This window comes from Physeter macrocephalus, chromosome 20 (genome assembly GCF_002837175.3).
Source record: "Physeter macrocephalus isolate SW-GA chromosome 20, ASM283717v5, whole genome shotgun sequence".
Lineage (NCBI taxonomy): Eukaryota > Metazoa > Chordata > Mammalia > Artiodactyla > Physeteridae > Physeter > Physeter macrocephalus.
The window spans coordinates 106,671,808-106,689,809 of NC_041233.1; positions in this window are offsets into that span (position 1 = coordinate 106,671,808).

Genomic DNA, 18,002 nt, shown 5'->3' on the forward strand with positions numbered 1-18,002 from the left:
CACTGAAGGAATGAACAAATGGATGAGTGAGTGAAAGAGCAGCCTATAAAGCAGGTACTATTATTGTTCCCATTTTGCGACATGCAAAGTTAAGTGGTCAATCGATGGGGAGAACAAGATACAAAGCCAGGCAGTCTGTCTCCACAGACAGTCTTCCTGATGTGTACAGGTACCACCTTTACATCAGGCGGGTTTTGCTTTATTTTTATTCACCGCTTGCTTTAGGAATTGAGTTGCCCTAAAATGCCAGCTGGCGGGCTTGAAAGATAAGATTCTCAAGGGTTGTTTGAATCCCACACCCAAACTATTGGAGCCAGGGCTGGCCCCCAAGAACTAGAAATTGTTTTCTTCCCCAAGAATGAGCAGTATAAAGAAGCCAGTGGGGCAAAAGTTAAATCAGAAAGAATACAAGGGGGCCGAGATACCAATTTCCGAGAAAGGCAAGGGGGGGCATCTGGAAGGCTGCCAACATTGGCGGGACTAGAGACTGCATCAGACTGGAGCAGTTCTTAAAGGCAGGAGATAAGACGAGCCAGTACAGACCAGGATCAGGAGGAGGACCCGGTGGGGTGGGAGGTGGTGAGCATCTTAATAATCACCTCGAAAATCAAGCAGTCAAGTTTGCTCTTGTATGCTGGCCACTGTATGATTTGTGGCTGGCTTAGTCCAACGTAAAGGACCAGAAATAAAACAGATAACAAAAACAAAAATGTATTTTTAGGTTGCTTTGTGTAGAGTCTAGCGCAGTGTCCAATCAGGGCCACAAAAGCAAGGGTGCATAATGAAGGTAAGAATGGCGGTGGGTCTCAGGCGCGAGCCTGGTTCTAAAGCAGTGGTAGGACTGGAGAAATGAAAGGTATTTTTCATGCTTTTCTATTTCTCACTCTGCCTTTTTCCTTCTTGACTCCTCTTGTTCTCTCTTAAATAATGTTAAAGTTTTCAGACCACGTTTCTCTTTCATGTCTTATACTCATAGACCTTGTCGTATTCAGGCAAGGCACAGACCACAGGTCCTAATTTGGCAATCTTTAGTTAGACTTGCTCTACACATTTTTGGGTTCCATTTCTGTGCCGCGGGACCAGTACCTGACCAGTACTCGCAGTGAGAACTGGTCTGAAGTGCTTCTTTTGCATTTCTGGCCTCTCAGCATCACTCCATGCTGCAGCGCAGACGAGTTGACCTTCAAGCCTTTATTTCACTGACTTCCAGCTTTCCTTATGCCAAAGCCACAGATCATTCTTGCGTTTGAAAGTACCTTTTTGCAAAAGCAAAGAGGAAAACCCAAGCACCATAAATAACTTGGCCTGCCCACCCCACAGTGATATTCCATAGGTTGAAGTTTCTGTGCCCGTTGACTCCCCGCAGGGGTGCATATGCTTACAGCTCTCCGTCATCTATGTAAATGAAGCAGGCGCTGCCTGGCCCACAACGCTGATGGCCTGATGAGTACACTGTGCACGTGTGTCTGCTGACCAGCACAGGTGAAGTCCAAGTTCGATGTATAGGCAAGACCGACACTGTGCTCTGCTCATCCTGCAGAAGCCACACACAGCAGACTTGTATTTCTGTCAAGGGCTCCGGTTTTCCATCATCTATTTTTTATAGCACTGATACTAAACCAACTGCAGCAAATGAAGGGTATTCTTTCTGGCTTGGGTGCCTCACCATGCTGATTTGCCGTTCCTAAGAAGCAGGCTCGCTGAGTTGGGTTTTATCCTTTACCATGGGAGACCCAGTTCAACAAAACGTAAGTGTTTTGAGATGGCTGATTTTTTCAAAGTGTAAATAACGAATTCCCCATGCATGAGGGGAAATGGCCATGTGATAAGATGGAATAGGGATGGAAATTTTATTTGGTACAGTTGGTGGCAGGATGACAGTGGATTTGAAGACAAGCGAAATAATTTGCTGCATCCTCCAGTTTCTCAGTATATCATTAACCTCTGAGAGAATCTTAGTTTATTCTGAAGCAGCTTTGTGATTTTCAGAATCATACTGTCATGTGCTCTCTCTGAAATGTTTGCATATCCTCTTTTTTATATGGTCTCCAAGTAGAATAAACTTGCATTTTTAGACTTTAAAAAGAGTGATAAAGATTTGCAAACCAGGAAATTTAGAGAGAACCATTTATAAAGGACCATAAGGCCCTTCCCCCATACCAAACACTCTCACACCCCCTCACACACTAACGAACGCAAAGAGATTTTAAAAATTAACTAGCTAACTAGCAATAACATTATATATCAACCTAGAATGCTTTTTGCTTACAGTAGATTTATGCAGAATAATTCGTTAAATGTCAATAACAAATGACCATATTTGTTGCCCAGTGTTAAGCTTTATCTGTAGTGTATTTCATCAGGTCGTTTGTGGTTTTATGAAAGCTAATGCTCTTTATTTCTCTATGAATATTTATCACATTTCAGGTGTATAGCTATTATTGCTTTTTCAAGCTTGTTTTTACTTTGTCCTATATTCTCAACTCTAACACTATTCAACTTTTTGACTTTGTGAATGTAACTGCCATTCTCAGCTGATAAAAAAGAATATACCAAACCAAGCCATGTGAATTGCTATTTTTCAATGTTCCTGTGTGTCTGGGCTTTACCTAACAGCAAGATCAATAGGACGCCAGGAATGGAAACAAGTCAGCTCTGGGCTGCATTATTCACTTTCTATTAAACTTGACAGCTAATTTGCAAGTTCACACTTTTTTAATGCTAGAGTTCTTGAAACCCTGACAGCTGAACCCTTCTAACTCCAGCTAAGTATGAAAATAGAGAATGGAACCCAGAGGGTGCCCTTGCATCGGTATCATTTCCGAGGTATTATTTTGGTCAAAGACAGAAAATAATTCATGTTTACTGCTTTCTGGTAAAAGGGAATAGTATGAGGGCAGCGAGAGAAAAAGTAGAATTGGAAGTGTTATAAAACAAGCCTGAACATTCCACTGAGGGTCACAAAAAGAATTAAAAGACCAAAAATTTAATCAAAATTAATTTAACAAAATCGAGTTAAGTAAGGATCTTTCCTTAGACCCACTGATGGAATGTTTCAAATGCTTTTTCTGTACAAAGAGACATTTAATCTGATAGAGCAAGTGGCATTTTTAAACCCCAGAAAAACTATTTATTCTTAGAAAAGAAGAAATCCTGGACATGTAGCCAGATATGGGAAAAAATATTTAAGGGGGAACATTTTTTGGCAGGAAAGAGAAAGAAAATAGTTTTGTTTTGTTTTTTTCTGAAACACTTGGCAAAGCAGAAAGCTTAAAAATATTTCCCAGCTTGACCAGTGGCAAAACCACCCAGCGTGCTTTGCCTTTCTGTTAGGGAAGAAGGAAAATCCTCGTCTGGAACGGGCTTGAGTGCCATCACTTCCCACCCCTGACGGGGGTGAGTTCCATTAACTCCCCTCCTGTTGGAATGCCTAAGCTGTCATCTGTCCTGACCCCAAATGAAACACATGGCATTCTGAGAAAGAAGTGAAAGCAGCCAATTTCTCAGAAAATATCTGAATGACCCTCAGAGGTTAACAGCACAATCATTTATACCAAAATTGCTTCAAATGCGGATCATGTGTTCTTCCGGGGTCGGTGGAGAATCTGTGTCTGCTAAAAGCTGCACACAAACAAGCTGCCCTGATTGGATTAGAAGCGTAGGCAGATGCTGAAGAAGGCATGGAAATCACAAAAAATGTGCTATTGCCATTCCTTCTTAACGCCATAGCTTTTCTCTCTCCATGCGTTTTGTCCCCTAGTGTGCTGCAGTCTCTAAAGCAGTCTCATTGAGATGATTAAGCAACTAGAAAACTAGCTCTTCTAAACTAGTGAGGCTTTGTGCTCTTCTGGTCTCGTATTTAAAGTCAACAAAGAGTGTTTCTATCTGCTGAGTGGAGAGTGGAAAGGTTTGTTTATTGAAAGGAAACTTCACAGTATTATTATTTTTTTTTTTTCCATTTTACCTCTGAGTTCAACAAGAGGTCTGGGTCTTTAGGCAGCAGACAGAACCTGATTTTGTGGAGATTTGGCTTTATCTGTGGGAAAGTCCTTTAATTCCTCCCACGACGTAAAATGTAAAACCTCATAAAGATGCCTTACTTTCTCCGATGCTAGGAAGATACCATATGTACCTCACCTTCCCACCCAAGCTTCAGAATCAGAACCTTCAAACTGTCAAGGGTCTTATAGAGTCTTTGAGAAGACAGAGTTTTAAGTTTTTTCTTATTTTTTATTTTTCAACGATAGAATTCACCTCCATTCTCCCTCCCTTAACTTTAAAACAGAAAACAACAACAAGAAAAACACAACCTCATTTCTTTTGAATTGCACCTTACTGCCAGCACAGATCTCCCTAAACAGTACAGCCTTTCTAGGGGAGGCGCAGGTTCTAAAGGCGCAGACAGTCTTGACGCTGAGTGCACTGATTGCGGGAAGGGAGACTCGGCTGCTGGATGGTCCCCCGGTCCTCCACCGCCTCTCTCCTCCCGTCCTGGGTGGTTGTCAGCCGCTACCGCTCTTCCTACCAAACCTCTTTAAGGCCCAAACCGGAGACTTGAAAGCAGTGGAAATTCTAGGTATAAATGCCAAGTCAAAACAATCACTGGAAAATCAACCTCTCCTTCTATTTCGCCCTGAAAAACAGTGAAAGAAGCAGTGCTTTGAAAGCCCTTAAATAATTGCCGAAAAGGGAGAAACCATGGGCAATCTCAATAGCAACGAATGCTGCCAGTTCTTAGCCTGGTTACTAGTCTTTAGTAAATGAGGTGAGAAGCTCAGACTCATGAAGGTTGCGAAGAGCGACCCAGGACTCAGCCATTTTTACTATGCTTTACTCGACTTGTAACTTGAAGTAAAAATGTTAGCGATGAACAAAGGGAGAAATTGCAGTATTGCTAGGTAAGCATGTGCTGTTAGGTAAAATGGATCAGGATTTCTGGTTGGGGAACCCCCCAGTTTACCTCAGTATGGGCCCTCAGTTCCTGATTCCAAGTCACTGCTGAGAGTGGGTCCCTGTGTGGATGACCCATCTCTGAATGAACAGCTCTTCAGCCCGGTCCTGGAGGACCCTTGGGTTGAGCGGGTTGTGTCAGAGCGGCCCTGTTATTATCAGAAACAACTGGAAAACTCTTGGGGGCTGGGAGTCACCCACAGTACAAACCCTGTGCTGTGACCAGTCAGCCTTGGCTCCTTTGCAAAAGGCGTTTTGTCTGAAGCCTCATTTTCAGAGTTTGCGTTAAAGTACGCAAACAGGACCAAGTGCTGTGGTCACTGAATGTCATTAGCTTCAACCTCTCCTTAAAGCTCACCCTCCCTTCCTATTTCTCCCGAGTCCCAGGTCTGCTCCGTGACCTCCAGAATACCCAGTTCCTTCATGTACAGACTTCCATATAGTTTGACCTTAATAGTCCCAGGGCACTCGCAGACAAGGGTAGACTTTTGTAGGGGAGGAACAATAATTTGCCCTCTATCCTTCTGAGTTCTTAGCTAAGACTCCTGTAATAAAAGACAGATAAACAAGAGAAAAACAAACAGAAGTTTATTAACATGTATACCTCATACATGTGGGAGATACACAGGGGAAGATGAGAAACTCTCCAAGGTGGCTTAGAATTCAGGCTTAAATGCCATTTTCACAGGGAAAGGGGAGGGAGGATGTGGGCCTCTGAGGGGATGGTAAATGATATTTAGGACGATGAATGGACCCTTAGAGGAATAGACAGGAGGTGTGATAGTTTGTGACAACATGTGTCTGGGTGTGGTGTTGACTTCTAGTCTCCTCTCCGGTAAGAAGAGTCCCTCTTTCCTGGTTGATGAAACTCTCAGAGGGGATCTGTGATCATTGAGTTCCTCTCGGAGGATCTGTCTTTAGGCAGATAAGGGAGTTCAGAGAAAGCCTCTCCCTGCATTTGCTGTTTTTCAAGTGCCTACAGCTCAAAATAATGAATATACCAAAGCAGCATGTCTTGGGGTAGTATACTCTGCTAGTGTTCACTTCTGAATGACAACACCAATATGCTACTTGTTTGCCTTAGATGCAAAGCATACTTTTCCTTTTAGTTTCATACAAACCCAGGCTTGCACTACAGCAGCTGCATGAAGGTTAGTGATTGGTGAGGCTGACAAAACTACAAAGTTTATTGAGATGGCTCTTGACTGACTCAGTATCCAAGCTCTCAAGAAGCCATGATGAGCAAACCCTTTGGGACCGTTATGATGGGGCAGTTTTAATGCAGCTGTAGCAGAGTACATCTGAGCCCTGCCTGTGTGGGAGACACAGCCTCACCCCTCCCCGGCCTGGACCTGGGTAACTGGGCACCTGTCAATGGCCCTACCACTGAGGGGGGGGGATTAGCTAAGTTACTATAAACGTTTGGAAAAGAGCTTGACACACGTGTTGGCTGCGATAGATACTATAATTGTGTTGCTGGGAACTCAGCAACATTAGTATTGTATTCAAATTCAAATTCTAAATACTTTCTGAGATATTTGTTCATTGCAACTGTTAAATAATCTGAACTTTGAGGCACGCGCACAGAACTTTAGTTTTCTGCAGGTAAACCATTTATTTTGATCCATGATAGATGAAGGGGACAAAATTACACACTCACACACACACACACACACACACACACACACTCAAATACTTTAAAGATATAGTCCAGTAATGGTGATTTAACTAAAGTTTAACATAGAAGCAGATGCATTTTCTAATGCGGTTTCATCAGATATTATTTTAAACAGGTAGTTTAAACAGAATGAAGACTTGGAGAGATTTGGGGGGAGGGTTGCGTGCGTGCGTGTGCGTGTGTGTGTGTGTGCGCACGCGCGTGCAGTTTGCCTTTTTCCCTTGTCAGAATGGTTCTATTTAGGAAACAAGCTTTCTTCCCAAATTTGCAGATGTCTGCAAATAGTATTCTGCCCAGAAGGGAAAAAATAGCTTACTATGATTCATTTGAAGCAAATCTCCTAGAATGTCAAAAGGGAGTACTTATTGCTGTGAGAAGATTGATTTATCTGCAGAAACAGGTATTGCTTCTCACCCTAAAATCAAGGCCTTCCCTTGAAACAGGTTGACTAGGCAATGCCTCCTGACAAGAGCTGAGGCCCCCTGACAAGTCCTCACTAGCCCCCATGTAGCTCCCCACATCCCATGACCCTTGCTTCCTGGCTGAAAATTGGTCTGAAATTCCTGCCCACAGGGTCAATCCTATGTTTCAAAAATACAGATAGCTTGCTTAAAATAGAATTTACCTGAGAGAGGAGAGTGTGTTCAACTTCTGTTAGCATCTCTTAGAGCCTTAAGTGGTCAGATAAGCTACTGTACCCCTTCAAGGTACAGAGAGCAGTCCCCGCCAGAGAGGTGATTTTCAATTGGTGAAAAGCATCTGGGCAACGGAAATTTGCATTGTAGAGAAAGAAAGGATCAACAGCTGGTGAAACATCGAGGACAGATCCTTTGAGGAGGGGTACCTAACGGGGTCTCCTTGCAGGATGAGTTGGCTGGGGGTAGAAGGAAAATAGCAGAGCACGCAGTGGGCGCAGGGGGAGAACACTCCAGAGAGCTGACTGGATCCTGCAGGAAATGGGGTTGCCTCACTCTTACCCTTTATATCTCCCGCCTCCCCTATCTCCACATAGATTTGGGAAGGACTAGAAAAGCAAAGAGGAGATGGGAATGGTGGGTATAAAATATACTAACACTACAGTCTTTGCTATTCTGCCTACTTCCATTCTATTAAAACGCTCATCCGTGGTAATAAAGCTTCGTAAGAGAAAGTTTGTTTTAAACAAAAGGGGCAAGGAAAGTGAAAATAAATCAGCAAAACAAGTCAGGGCTTCCAAAGTCACACTGCCTGCTTCAGCCCCACCTGAGACCCACCCTGGGTAAAAAAGCCCCAACCTACCCCACTCTATGTAAATCTGGTGGCGAACTATGGTAGGTAACAAACTAAAACTAACGACAAGTATTTGCACAGTTTCTTTTTTGCAGCTGTTTCTTGACAAGAAGGTATCAAACTTGGTCAAGGAGAAAGTGTATATACAATGATAAAGTTAAGTTTTCCTGAGTTTGATTTCATTGCTATTTTGGTTGTTTCGTGATCGTGGAGCCGATCCCACCCACCTATTTACTGTAACGTTTCTTTTCTAGAGCCAGAATAGGACAGACTCATATACCATTCTGATCTGGGTGCATTTCTTCAGAAGGTATGCTGTACTCATGGGGAACCGCGGCTGCCTGGGCTTGGGGCTGACAAGGCCAGGAGGAAGTCTGTGCATGTATTTTAACAAAAAGATTTCCCAGGGAAGTTAAGGAAATAAAATGACGGGCACCAAAGAATATGAGGCTACTCTGACCTCTCCTTGACACTCATTCCTATCATGTCCCAGCAGAATTCTGTTGAGATTCTGCAGAGATACCTTTGATTTAAGCTGATTGATTTACAGGAGGCCAGTGGGGAAATGAGAGGAAGTGAGACGGGGAGGCCAGAGCGATGGTTTTGGAATTCTTGACTCTGCCTTATTTCACAGTGGAATATTGTGCTGGGGGTCTCAGGAATACTGTGAGGAATCTATAACCGGGCCCCATCCTTGTCCTAGAATTCCTCGCATCTTGCTCTTCTCAGTTACAGCCACGCCCATGTGGTCCCTGCTTGTTATAGTGAGTGGATGTCTCTTGCTCACTGACACTTCACGGAGCGCGGGGAATACTCTGATCACCGCAAGCATCCCTGATGGCAGGACTTCTAAGGGCCTCCAAGCCACCTACTTATGTTGAATTTTCCCTGGTGCAGCTGGGCGCCAACGGTGGATAGCACGGCAAGGCCCCACTTCCGGATGTCCCTGCCTGTTGCCTCAGGCTAGTCAGGTTGCTTCACCTGCTGATGCCCAGGCATGCTGGCTCTCTCTGTGTTGCTGACACCACCCTGGCCAAATGCTGTCTGGATTTGGTTCCACCATATGGTGTTCATCTAACTCATCATGGAGGAATCTACCCAAATCTACCCCCCGAAAAGGGCGAACTTAAGTAGTTCCTTTACCCCTTTCGGGCAAATTGTGGCAGGCTTGAATTGCAAAAGAAGAGATGCCTAAAGGATATATCCTAGGCACTGTATTTGTTTCCTAGGGCTGCCATAACAAAGGGCAACAAACTGAGTGGCTTAACACTAAAGAAATACCTTGTCTCGAAGTTTTGAAGGCTAGAAGTCCAAAATCAAGGTGTCAGTGGGGTCGTGCTGCCCCTAAAGGCTCTAGGGAAGAACGCTTCTTGAACTTTTCCTTGCTGCTGGTGGTTGCCAGAAACCCTTGGCATCCCGTGGCTGATGGCAGCATCATTCCAATCTCTGCTTTTATTGTCATACGGTGGTGTTCCTTTTTCTTGTGTGTCTGTCTCTCTCCAAATCTCTCTCTCCTTAAAAGGACACCAGTCATTGGATTTAGGGCCCACCCTAATCCTCTCTGACCACATCCTAACTTGATTACATCTGCAAAAACTCTATTTCCAGACGAGGTCTCTTTCATAGGTACCAGGAGTAGGACTTCAACATACTGTTTTGGAGACACAGTTCACCGTACAATCGCCACTCCTGGGCGCTGGGTCTCCGAGCAAGAAGCAGCTTCTAAGTGTGTATCACAAGCTCAGAACATACCCTTCAGTCCCCAGACTCAGCACTCACCCCCTCCCACATCCTTGCAACTGACCTGCTCTGTGGGGTCCACGCAGGGCTGTGGCCTAACGTCTCACTGGCAGGATGGGCCCACCTGGTCCAGGCTATTTCTGAGTCAGGTCGGAGCCCAGAGGACTAATCACCCCTCACTATCACTCATGCACTTTGGTCTACTTTGAACTTTAAGCCCGAAACTTACTTCTTCCTAAGTACTATGATCATCCTTGGAATAGATCATTCTTTTTTCACATTCTTTCTGTCACACTTAGATGCCCTTCCAAACCACACACAACATTGAGATTTTCTTCCAAGGGAATGAGTTTTCCTAAAACTTCATGGGTCCCCTTGATTGTTCTGAATTTGGAGAGCTGCAGAATGCCCTGGAGTTACTTATTCCTATGCAGACAATTTATAAGATCACCAATCTCCACTGAACCTTCCATTTTCTACTCCTATATTACTTTTAAAAGGAAAATTTTGACTTCCTCAACTGTAAATCGGGTTTTAAATGTGCATATTTTTCAAGAAAGCAGGTCAGCTATCAGGGCATAGATATCACACTGTGGAATTTATTATCCATGATCTACAATAACAATCTGTGTGACACTTTTAGTCCTCCATTTGCACACTGATTTGAAAGTATATCCAGAAAGAGACAGAGACAGAGGCAGAATGAGAGAGAGAGAAATTCCACTTTCTAAAAGTCAGTGCTTAGTCATTGCATCAGACTTTGTGTAAAGACAAAGAGAATGGGACCTCCCTGGTGGCGCAGTGGTTAAGAATCCGCCTGCCAATGCAGGGGACATGGGTTCGATCCCTGGTCCGGGAAGATCCCACATGCCACGGAGCGACAAAGCCTGCGCGCCACAACTATTGAGCCTGTGCTCTAGAGCCCGTGAGCCACAACTACTGAGCCTGCGTGCCACAACTACTGAAGCCCATGCGCCTAGAGCCCGTGCTCCACAACAAGAGAAGCCACCGCAATGAGAAGCCTGTGCACCGCAACAAAGAGTAGCCCCCGCTCGCCGCAACTAGAGAAAGCCTGTGTGCAACAACAAAGACCCAACGCAGCCAAAAATAAATTAATTAATTAAGAAAAAAAAAAAAGACAAAGAATCCTACTGAAAAAGTAAATACCAAGAGGCTTAGTTAGGTATGACAATGCAAGACATTTTATACATTTTTCACACATAGGTACAAGCGAAAGTGATTTGTGAGATGGTAATTTTGCATTATGCTATGTTCAAAGACAACTGAAATTCCTCATTTGCATTAACCATCTGAGCTGTTTTCCATTTGGACGAAAGTTCTATTCTGAGTTCCAGCTCCTCCCATATTAGGTGGGCAGCATTGGAGCCTCTGTATTCGAATCTGTCCAGATGCCACTGTGTATCAAAGTAAGTTTTACATATCCTAGATGAAGGAAGGATTTAAATTAACCAATGGGACTTGGTTTTTTAAAACAGCCAGTTAAAGAATATGCATACTTGACCATGAGAAAAAGATACAAAATAGTGGTATGAGTCATTTGTTCCCTAATAGAAGGGAATGACCTGTTTAGTGGTTTTCATAGGAAAAATATCCAGTAAGCAGATAACATCAATTTTTTAAAAATATATCAGTATGACATTTTATCAGTAACAATGGAATTTGGGTAGAACACTGATGTGCAGCTAAGTCAGGATAAAGCCCCTTCCAGGTTTCAAGATGGTTGATATTTGCTCACCTGTTCCAGCAGGCAGGCAGGTGCCTGGAAGCCCGGCTCCAAAGGTGGGACAGAATTTAAAGCCTGGACCTCCTCAAGCCTGTGACTTCTGGGGCAGAGTCCTGAGCTGAGCTATTATTCCTGGGTTCTAGCTGCAAACCGCCTACTGCAAGCTGGGCTGCAGCAGTTCACATGAGGAATCTCTGACTGTTCTTTCTTGGAGGAACTTAAAAGGGACTTGCTCAAGGACTGCTTGTCAGAAATGCTGAGTCATCAGTATTCTACTACAATTCATCACATGCATACATTGCCTTTATTTGTGGAGATTCATAAGAGCTAAAGCATGACTTCTTAAAGTTTCTTGGCTGTCCTGACAATGTCCCCGAGTGGAAGAAGGCATACTTCACAAAAAAGAAAAAGATGACTTTTACAAAAATTCAACCCACCCGAGAGATGATGAAATGAACATTTGGAGATATTTTTCTCTTGCTCTTAAAAAAATTTCATAGTAACCTTTTTAAAAAACAAAATTGGAATTACACTGCATTGATTTGCATCTTCAATTTTACTTCATTGTTTTGAGAATATTGTTCCCATTCATTAAGTATTCTTTGAAAATGTAAATTAATTAGCTGCACAGGGAGTTTACACTAAATAAGTAAATTACAATACAACCCAATGATAAATACTAAAAATTTTCTATCTCTTACTGCTCAAGGAGCCAGAAATTCTGCACTGAGTGTTGGATTTTGCTCATTCCCTCAAAAAAACTACGTTAAGTTATACCGCACATGAAATGTTACGGGGTTTCTTTTTCCTACAAAGTAGATCATGATAATTCTAATATTGGGCAGAACCACCTGGAATATGAGTCATTAGACTAAGTAAGAAGAAAAAGAGAAAGAGTAATAAAGTGTCTTCCCAGGGAACTGAAGATCTGCATTATTCCTTGTATTTCACAGGCTGGAAACTAGCGATCTGGGCAAACGTTAGATCGGATGATTCTCTAGAATTAGCTGACCCTGTGTGTTTGTGATCCACTTGCCTACAGTAGAACTGCGGCCATCGTTTGACCTGAGGGTGAGAGGTGTTCTCCCCGAATCAGTTTAACATAAGGACAAGGCACACAGAGAAAGCACTAAGCATCTAGCTCTGCTCTTTACTTATTCAGAAACTGGAAGGACAGGGAAAATGCAGAAGGAAATCCTGTCTCTAGCCCCTTAGAGGACAGTCCTCGAGTAGAGATTTGCTTGGCTGGCTCGGAGAGAGCTGGGTAGAAAGTCAATGAAACATCTAGAGTCCTTCTGTTTTTCAAGTATACAGACTTTAAAGTGTTAGCAGCTTTATCCTGAGTATACTTGTTTAATACTGGTAGAACTTATACTTTACCACATAAGAAAATAAAGGAGAATAGGAAATAAAGAAGCAGTTTCTATGAATCAGAGATAAGGCCTTGATGTACAAGATACGCAATTCCCAGTCACAGAAGTCTTATTCTTAACACAGCCATCCCCTCTGCCTCCTTCCCCGGAGGCCAGGGATTTGCATCTGTCTGCCCATCTCCAAGGCACTGAACCCAACACTAAGAGTGCTGTTTAATAGAGAAACTTGTGCAGTCTCACAGGAGACCAGTAAGTAGCACTGTATCTTAATGTTTTGTCTTCCTGGTTTGAGAACCACCATGATTAACCTTAGAACTTGGAATGAAGATAACTAGTGCTATTGTGTGTGCATCGTTCTGTGATGACGAGATGAAGGCAGGATTCATTTGGTTAACCAGATTTAGAAGTAAAGCCCTACAGTTTTGCTGCTTCACCGAAAAGTCTGATCAACCACCACGGAAGAGACAAGAATGCTTACACTAAAAGATATATCACCAGTATTTACCTAGACCACAAGATTCATCCCGATGACCAGAATTAGACAGAATGGCAAAGACAGAACCTTAGCAAAATATTTTCAAGGGATCCCCATCCACAAATACAGTTTTATTTGGCAAGCCGAGGGCCCACAGCAGGTGAAAACGTTTGCCTAGGTGACAGATGGATGGTAGAGCCAGGCAATCATCAATTCGTGGCCACATGTTTCCATATACCATGCAATGGGCTTTTTTAGGGAACGCAGGCACTGGCGCTGTGGTAGATCTTCTGGTCCCCATAATGGAAGACAGAACCTTATCTGAGTCCTATTCTTGGGCTGGTTGGATAAACCCACAGACCCCAAATACAAACACTTTGTTTTTGGAATAAAAATCTTTTTTTGAACTTTCTAAAAATGTCCACAAAAGTTATTCTCCATAGGTTTACTAAAACTCAGATTAATTTTAAGGCATTGACCATGTATATTTCAAGTGTTTTTTTAACATCAGACCCCTTGTCAAGGATTGTACCACCAGGGTGTGTTTAATCTTAAAAGTAAATCATGTTTCCGTGAGAGTTAGTCGTCAATGAAAGCATAAAACCTGTCTGGAGCAGATTCAGGGGCAAACATTAATCAGTAATTCAAAACAGTGATTGAGGTGATTTTATTTGGGTTTAATTATTTTTCCTGAACAAGCTATTCCTCTTACTTTATCTTAAAATGTATAGCAAACCTGGTTTTATCAAAATAAAATATGCCTAATCATGGGACATTAATTGGAAACCAAGTTTTTTGTTGCATAATGGTTTAATAACCTTGATAAATAAGGCTTGTGTCCTAATGAACACATTTGGTTAAAGAAGCTTATTGAAATGAAATGAATCTCTTCAGGCATTTCTTTCTTAATGTAGGTATGATCTCATAAAAGGCTTAATTTGGTAATCTGGTAATCTAACTTTGAAAAAATCAAAAGTATTGAAATAAACAAATAAAATTGACTCATTTAGATGCCAAGAGTATAATAAAAGCCAATTACTGAATTTATTCAAATCCTCCTAACTTCCTCTTGACAAGTGAGTATTGTTACTTTGATAGTAAGTCATTAACACAATATGTTGACTCCGACACACCTATTTAGCCATAGTTGTGTAATCGGGAGCACCGAAGTAATAGCACCATTGATGCAAACTAAGGACGTTCCTTAATAATCTGTCGACTCTTCAGAGGGGAAGAGAATTTGCTTTGATGAAGCTGTTCATATCACATCAGTGTTGACTGAAGTGAGTGACTCATTTGGTAACCATGGAAACAACGCTGAGGAGTATGAAGCGGGGAACAAGTGTGCAGGCTTCCAGATGCTGCTGCTTTTGTGGCAGCATCTGTTCAGGGATCCAAATCCGATTAGAAGCACATTTAATGTCTCAAAAAACCAAACTCATTTGGTTTTGCTTTCCCTTTACACTTTTGTTGTTTCTCTAGAATAGCCTCAAGTAAATATAAAACAAGGCAACCCAATACTTCACTCACAGGACCCTACGTTCTTTCCAGAAATGTGTCTCATATTTAAAGATGTGTGTCCAAATGTGCTAAAAACAGACCTCCTCCCAGACACATTTTTACTACTTCTATTTCTGAAATCCCTGGTCAATCTCCAGGCTCCCATACTATATTTATCTTTATGTTTGTGTCTTTCTATAATGTTTATCTTGCATCTGTTTCCATGATTTTCTAATATATTAATACATATATACTTGTAGGACAAACAGACGAGAAAAGAACATCAAGAAAATAGGCAATCAATCTCCTTATTCACTCAACCTAAGTTATATGTGTATATATATCTCTCCATACTTATGTCTCTACGTGGTTTCCAAAACTATCACCTGTTCAGCTTAAGTAGCACAGAGTTCCTATCAAGTAAGCTTTGTTAGATTAAGTATCTTTGGGGATAGATCTTTTCAAAATGATCCATGAAAACTTTGCGTTTTTTTCTATTTAATATAAAATTCTACTAATACGTTCCTTTGATATTCAACCAGTATTAACTGAAAGTCTACTATGTATAAGGCACAATGAAGAACGCGAAAGTGAATAAAGCATGGTCCTTGCCCTCAAGAAAACATAAACACAAATAACAGAAAGTAAGACACGATAAAGTGGTGAAGACAAGGAATTACATTCACTTAAATGAAAGCAGGCAACTTATGTTTTATATACAGGAGGCAACTTTGACGTGGACCTCCAAGAATGGGTGTGATTTTAAGAGTGATTAGGAGTAATCCCAATGGAGGAAACATATAAAAGATGTGACTCAAGATCATATCTGCCTCACCACACCAGTCATGCATTCCTGGGAGACGGGGACTGGTTTGGATGATCTGGGCGCCCCTGAGACCCAGAACTATGTCCGACACATAGTAGGCGCCCAGTTAAAATGTGCCGATTTAACTCAAAGGCTGAAACATAAAATGTGCATAAAAATGAGCAGAGAAAAGTCCAGTTTGGCTAAAGAACAGAATAGGAGAAGGGAAATGGAATATAACATCTTGAAAATTATGATGGGAACATATTGTGCTGGGCTCGATTTGGAATGTATAAATAGATAATGTGAAGTCACTGGTCCTTTTCAAAAGATTAACCTTACAACAGTTGCACCATCAAATCGAGAAAGAGAGAGAGACAGACAGAAAGAGGGATTGAGAGAGATGAGAGGGAAGACTAGAGACAGGAAAACCAATCAAAAGATTAAGATGATAATTAGTTTGATAAAATGGAATTAAAATGACAGAGATGATGACCCTGAAATTAATAGTAGTATTTAAAAGAACTCTATGAACAACAGCAAAAAAGTGATAAATACAACAATAGCTAATATTTAATGATCAATGCTATACCCAGGCACAGAGTCAGAATTTCTATTAATTTACCTTTTGGGACTCTTCCTATAAAGTTGTAATTCACAAGTTTATAGGTGAGGACATTGAGACTTGGAGAGATTAAGTAACTCCCTCAAAGAAGCTCTTCTAGAAACTGTATTAGGATGTCACATTTTGTTTCATCCTCTGGAATAGAATTCTATGTGGTAGGTGTCAGAAACCCACATTTAGAAGCTTTATCAAATGAAGCTTCTCTTTTGAGTACAAATAATTAGCTAGAGTAGTCTGCACCAGTGGTAATAATTCCAAACTAGAATCTCTGCAGCATGGTGCTTTTTGCAGGATAATTCCCTCCCCTTTGTAACTACTGGATGAGAGCAGGCTGTGATGGTTGATAGCTATTGACCCACAGAAGGCTGAAGTTCATTGTAAATATTAACAGGAGAAATGCTCGAAAATAGATGTCTAAATCTTTTTATGGAACTAGTCAAATATTTACTGTAATTGCTTTTTAAAAAAAGCTCTCCATTAAAATATAAACTGGCAACACAATGTTATATGTGATTCACTTTTTAAAAAAATGTCCCAAGCACGTAAGGTGTGCAAGGTGCTGAACTAGATGGAATGCGAGGTAAACGGTGAAAAAGAAATTAGCCTTATTCTCACATGTATCACAGTGAGAGAAACAGACAGACATGAAATAGGTAAGTATTCTAGTATTGCCAAAGGAGAGTGTTTTGAGAACATAGAAAGAATAATGACAGTCAATGCATCAGGCATATGAACAAGCCAGTTTTAGAGTCTCTTTCTGTGTTTGAGGTTATGAGGAATACATGCATGATTTCAGAGACTATTTTTGCCTGGAGGAAAATAAATTGTATGTTACAGGATTTGAACAGATTAAAAACATTTTAAAAAGCACAGAAAGCAAGAGTAATTAATTAGGGAAAGGGAAGCCTTTAAGAATGGGTGGGATTTAGGGAAACCAAAAGGTTAAGGAAATTCTATACCCAGACTGGGAAAACAGCATGACCATCCATGGTGGGTTTGAGGAAGAGCAGGTAGATATGGCTGAAATGAGGGGCATGGTGGAAGATGAGATTGGAAAAGAAGGATGGCGTCAGATCAGGGGATGGCCTTACAGTCACACTTAATTGTTAGAAGTTGACCTTGGACAACAGAGAGCCCTGAGGAGTTTTGGAAGGAGTGACATAATTGGGCTAGGTTTTAGGAAGAGCCCTCTGGCAACAGTGTTAATGATAGTGAGGAGAAATAGGAGAGTTAGGTTAGGTACCTCTACCTGAGATCTCAGAGACAAAGTATGGATCTGATCATCGGATGTTACATTAGGAAACTGTTAGGTCAATTCTGCAAATACCACAGCACTCCAGAAAATATCTGCTGTTGAAGGATAACTAGCTCCTTCTGGTAGCTATGAAGACCATTAACTAGTTGCTCATTCCTTTGTCTTCTTTCACTCTGTGCATAAAAATACTCCTAAGTTATCAATAAAAACACACCAAAGTGGTCCCAGCACAGCTTAAGATCTAAATTTATGGTGTCTTTTTTTTTTTTTCTTAAAACACCCAAGCATCCTCAAAAAAAGCCAAAGATGCTATATGTAAGTCAAGAAGCCCAAGATCTTTTTTTTTTTTCTCCCAAGATTTTTTTAATACTAAGCTTCTTGGATTGTTAACTTTACTTGGAAGTTGAAACAATGAAAGGTAATTTATACCCTCGAAACAGCTTCCTGCTGTCCAATTGTAAAGAAATTGGCCTTCAGAATAGAGGCGTGAAATTACCTGGAGTATTCAAGTAATTTGCTAACACAAAAATGCTAAAAACACTGAAAATTGTTATTTCCTGGGTATCTGCCCTTTGTGTACACGGCACA